The sequence below is a fragment of the Lactuca serriola genome, chromosome 3, assembly GCF_051521515.1.
Source record: "Lactuca serriola cultivar US96UC23 chromosome 3, Lser_US96UC23_V15, whole genome shotgun sequence".
Taxonomy (NCBI): Eukaryota; Viridiplantae; Streptophyta; class Magnoliopsida; order Asterales; family Asteraceae; genus Lactuca; species Lactuca serriola.
Window position 1 is genome coordinate 148,483,987 of NC_136410.1, and position 5,697 is coordinate 148,489,683.

At 33.8% G+C, this 5,697-nt stretch overlaps 1 pseudogene; it reads left to right on the plus strand.

Moving 5' to 3' along the window:
• Positions 1-359: 359 nt before the first annotated feature.
• Positions 360-2,049, plus strand: LOC145093258 (protein JINGUBANG pseudogene; annotated as a pseudogene).
• The last annotated feature ends 3,648 nt before the right edge of the window (positions 2,050-5,697 follow it).

Here is a 5,697-nt window from a genome sequence, read left to right on the forward strand (position 1 = left end):
TGTTTTTTTACATGTTCTTTTTAGTATTTTTTTTTTCAATGTTTTAAGACTGGAATTATTAAAATTTCGATATTGAAAACTATATATTTTCAGTTTATAACATTAGTTTAATTAAATTTCAGTTTGATGATTGCAGAGTTGGTCCGCAAACTTCATGAATTTTCGCTTCGAAAAAACAAAAAAGCATCTAATTTATTTAGGTAAAAACTTCCGATCGGATTTCACAATAACGAAGCAATTATAGATGGGATTTAGATTATATACTTTAGGGAAAAAAAAATTAAACAAGTCACGTTTCTATAAATACAAAGATTTTGTATTATGTATCAACCTACTAATCTATAACAACCATCAAACAGTCTAATGTTGGAAATGCACGTTCAAATAGCGTATTACCTTTTTCAAAGATGGTTTGTAAAATCGACACCATTATCTTTTTCCACACAATTTCTCTACGATCTTTGTTGCAGACATTTTGAATTCTCATCTCAAAATCGAAACTCCGATCTATGAGAGATCATTTATTTGCAAGGATTATGATTAGAAATATACAATCATCGTCAACGAATCACGGAATTTACAGTCTTGATGATCAACAACGATCATCATCCTCACCGGAATCATCCAAATGATGCCGTCGAACGGCTTCATTTGCGTCTCAGGAACATGCCGGAAACCGACAACAAGTCTCCGTACGATACGTCGCCGGTGGCAAGTTCTAAATGGTCTTATCGTGAACAACCGGCTCCCGATTGCATGGATTTTTCCGATTACACCGGATTGCTAGCTTCTCTTGTTCGTCAAGAAGGAAATATATATTCGTTAGCGGCAATCGGAGATCTGTTGTACACCGGATCCGATAGCAAGAACATTCGCGTTTGGAAGAATCGAAAGGAATTTTCTGCATTCAAATCTAACAGCGGATTAGTTAAAGCGATTGTGATTGCTGACGATAAGATATTTACAGGTCACAGCGATGGGAAAATTAGGGCTTGGAAGGCATCAGCTAAGAACCCTAGAGTTCATAAAAAGATCGGGACTCTACCGAATCTGACTTCGATAATGGAAAAATCGATAAAACCTAAGAATTATACGGAGGTGAGGAACAATCATAGTGCAATTTGGATCAAACATTACGATGCGATTTCAAGTCTTAGCTTGACCAAAGATCGTTCGTTGTTATATTCAGGTTCGTGGGATAAAACGATTAAAGTATGGAAAGTATCAGATTTCAAATGTTTGGAATCGATTCCCGCTCACGATGATGCTGTTAACACGGTGGTCGCCGGATTTGACGATTTTATCTTCTCTGGCTCGGCGGATGGGACGGTGAAAGCGTGGCGGAGGGAGAAACCGGGAAAAAGAACAAAGCATTTCCTTTTAAATACTTTATTGAAACAGGAATCTGCGGTGACGTCGTTGGTGATTAATCCATCGGAGACGGTGGTTTACGCCGGTTTATCCGACGGACTTTTACATTACTGGGAACGGGAGAAGCTATTGTCCGGTGGCCGGGTTTTGAGATGTCATACGGCGGCGGTTCTGTGTTTGGCGGCCGCCGGTCGTATGGTTTTCAGCGGTTCGGTGGATACGAATATATGTGTATGGCGGAGAGAAGACAGAGGAGATCATAAATGTTTGTACGTTTTGAATGGACACAGTGGGCCGGTGAAGTGTTTGGCGGTGGATATGAGCCGCCGTGACGGAGGTGGTGAAGGGTCGTGTATGTTGTATAGTGGGAGCTTAGATAGGTCGGTGAAGATATGGCGGGTGTCTACAAAAACACCGCAGATGGAAGACCAACAACCACGACGGCCGTCGCGTCAGAAAGATAGGTTGCGGCGGAATTATGATGGTGGGTTTCAGACGTTCTCGGCTCAAGGCCGATTGAATCACCGGAGAAAATAGTCGTTGAGGAGGAGGTTGTACAGTTTTTTTTTGTATTTATTATAAAATTTTGAAAATCGTATAAATCAAAAGAAAAATATAATGATGATAAATTTATCATTAGGGGTGTCGAACGGGTAAAATTTTCAGGTTTCGGGTAGAACGGGTCGGATACAATGAGTATTTTCTTAAGAAAATATTACCCGATACCCGACCTATATTGTAATTCAGGTTTTCGGGTTTCGGGTATTTGAGTTTGAGGCCAGGTCGGGTAATTATCGGGTATACCCGAAAATTTCTTAAATGACACTTATTGATATTTTTTTTACATGTTGGTTGGTTTAATAAAGAATTGGGTAGGAAAATACTTCATACAACTAACAAGTACATCTATAATAACATAACAAATCATTATAATATGTTATGTACTTTTTTAATTCCATTACGTGCGATAGAGAGAAACTGAAAATTGTGATGATGGTTCAGAACTTCAGCTTCAGCGTCGTATTCCCTTTGCAAGTTTGCGTTGACTGTTGTGCCGTCGTTCATAAGAAGGAAACGAAAAGTTTTGTTTTATTTGAAGTGTGCGTACGTGACTGCATTGTATATTTGATATTACCCGTTCTACCTGACCCATTCTACCCGAATTCAGAACGGGTCGGGTGGGTAGAACGGGTTTCGGGTTTTTCCGACAGGCCTATTTATCATAGGCTAATTATAAATAAAAAAAAAAGTTTATTAAAACCCTTCTTTAATTTCAATTAGCAGGAATTACTTGTGCTGAGTTAGATCAAGTTTGCTTAAATGTTCATAAATTTCTATTTTGTCACTTTTGACTAACAACACGGTTTCCTTGACTTGAGTTTAAAAATGGTGGGGTGTTAAAACTAGGGGTATAAGTGAGCTGAGCTACTCGAGATCGACTCGTTAAAAGCTCGACTCGAGATCGAGTTAAACGAGCTTGAGCCTAAATACGAGGCTCGTTTATTAAACGAGCTCGAGCCGAGCTTCAATTCATGGGTCCACGAGCCTAAACAAGCTTAAACGAGCATATATATATATATATATATATATATATATATATATATATATATATATATATACACACACACACATATATATATATATATATATATATATATATATATATATATATATATATATATATATATATATGTGTGTGTGTGTGTGTATGTATGTGTGTGTGTGTGTGTGTATATATATATATATATATATATATATATATACACATAGAGGCTCGATTAGGCTCGCGAGCCCACTAAATTGTTAACGAGCCGAGCTCGAGCTTCATTTTAAGGCTCGAATCGAGCTCGAGCTTCCTCAAGATTAAACGAGCCGAGCTCGAGTTTGGTCAGGCTCGGACTCGTTTACACCCCTAGTTAAAATTTAAAACATTATAATTCAAAAAATATACTCAATTATAGCATTATACTTATAGTACAATGAAATGAGCATACCATTACGGAAATTGTCTAGTGCTGCAACTTGAGTTGGTGTGTTGACAATTTTTTTTCTGCTTCTTCTTAGAAAAAGCTCTATTCTCATCGGTATGAAGTTCTAGAATTGATTTTCTTTTTGGCCCAATACTACAATTGAGTCAAATCTTAAATAATTTAATGACACCTAAATTGATCATTCATTATTCACCCCATGACATTCACAATGCTCAAGTAATTGAAGGTAATTAAAATTGATCATTCTACTCTTTTCTTAGGTACTTTCACTACTCTCGCCTTATGAAGGTAACATATATAGCCTTCCAGAGTGAAGTTTTTGCATACATTTTTTTACCACACATTCAATGAAATCCAAGGGTATGACTTTCCCAGCTTTTTTTACTAATGCACCAGTAAAACGACCAATTGTATTTGCTAATTCAAGAACAGTTTTCCCTTCATAAGGTGTGAGTAGTGAAAGTACCTAAGAAAAGAGCAGCAATTATAAAACTTTTATAAAAATATACAGATACATTTTATAAAATAATGGAAATAAAAAAAAAACATACGGTGATAAAATGTAAGTGGCTCTTAATGAAATACAGTTCCCACAGCATGTCCCACAAAACGCTCCACAACACCATAGCCAAATTTTTCTTCGGGTTCACTGTAAAAATAAATTTTATAAAAAAATGTATACTTTTTTTATACACCATTAAAGTAATGACCTAATTCTTTTCGCAATTTTTCTAAAAAGAGCATTATCTTTGAAAACAAAAATGTCTTTCTCCAAGCACTCTTCAGTAAATTGTCATCAATAAAGAAATGCCATTGAAACATAAAAAATTAAAAAAATTAAAAAAAAAAAAAAAAAAAAAAAACCGAAGGAAAAGAACATAATTCATCATTTCGAATAATCTTCATCAATTATAATGTAAGGTGTACCTTCACAAGTCGTTTTGTGGCATCATCAACATTTCAACATAAAAATGTCTTCGAGGTGTCACCATGATAACCCTAATACAACATATAATATTTGTAGAAAAAAAAAAGAATATGGTAAATTGGTAATCTTACATTTAAGTTACTATGACATCACTATTTATCATATCTCCGTCTTGAAAAAAAGATACAATAATTGTAACTATAAGCCAATGCAGTTGTATTCTAAAGAACAATATGTGGTAAAAGCCTAAAAGGATGGAATGAAACCTATAATTGTCCGGAATCAGGTATCGGGTCAATTAAAGTGACGTGCACACACTTTTTTGGAAATCCACCATAGCCAATCTCAGTAGTTGTTACTGATGGCTAGTAGATTTATAGAATTCCATTAATTTGCAGATTAGTTGAAGTGGATATAAAGATTAGGTTTAGTTCAGTGGAGATGCGAGCAATGCCTTCTTCATAGGTGAGCAAAATCCCCAAAAGTATATAGGAAAGCCTCCCAAATAATTTTTTTAATCGGCAAATATAATATATAATCTACTCCTAAGCTAACACCTAAATCCACTACCTACATCCACAACGTGACTTGAACCTTCGACCTCAAAGAGGGAGGGCACCACCTAATATAGTTGAGCTAGAAGCCATTTGGTAAATCAAAACAAAATTTAATTTCTTTATATATTGATTTTTTTCCTAAATAAACCATCAATCTTAATTTTTTTTTTTCAAAGAAGTTTTGTATTTTTTTAATTTTTTTCGAAAAAATTTAACTTTTAATTATTTTATGAACGAACCCTTAATTATTTAGTTGTTTTCGGAAAAACCTTTAATTTTTTTAATTTTATCTGAAAAACTCACAATTTACAATTTTTTCTTGGAAAAAATTGTTTAAAGGACCGGATCAAAAATAAAAATTAAAAAATGCAATGTTTTTTTTCTGAAAGAAAAATTTAGGATTTATTCCAAAAAATAACACAATATATAAGATTTTTTATTAGATTAATCTCTTATTATTTTAACACACATACAAAATTCATACAAAATTCATTATATTTAATAAAGAAAATCCTAATATTATACACAAAAATGATTTATGTTTATTGATTGGTTTATATGTTAGTTATTGATAATCTTACATACTTTTTACTTATCTTCAAAAAATGAAAATAAAGTCTAAAAAGTAAACAAAAGCTCAACTAAAAAACAAATCAAACCCCAAAATCCATAAGGCTCTCATCAAACTCTAAACTTAACCTAAAAAACAACTAAATTATCAAAGTTATAATGAGGTTTTTATGTAGTTTTAAGAGTAACTTACATGAATGGTCCTTATGGTTTGGGGTAATTTACACGTTTGGTCCTTAATTTATTTTTTTAACTTGGAAGATCCCTATTGTTTGTTTTT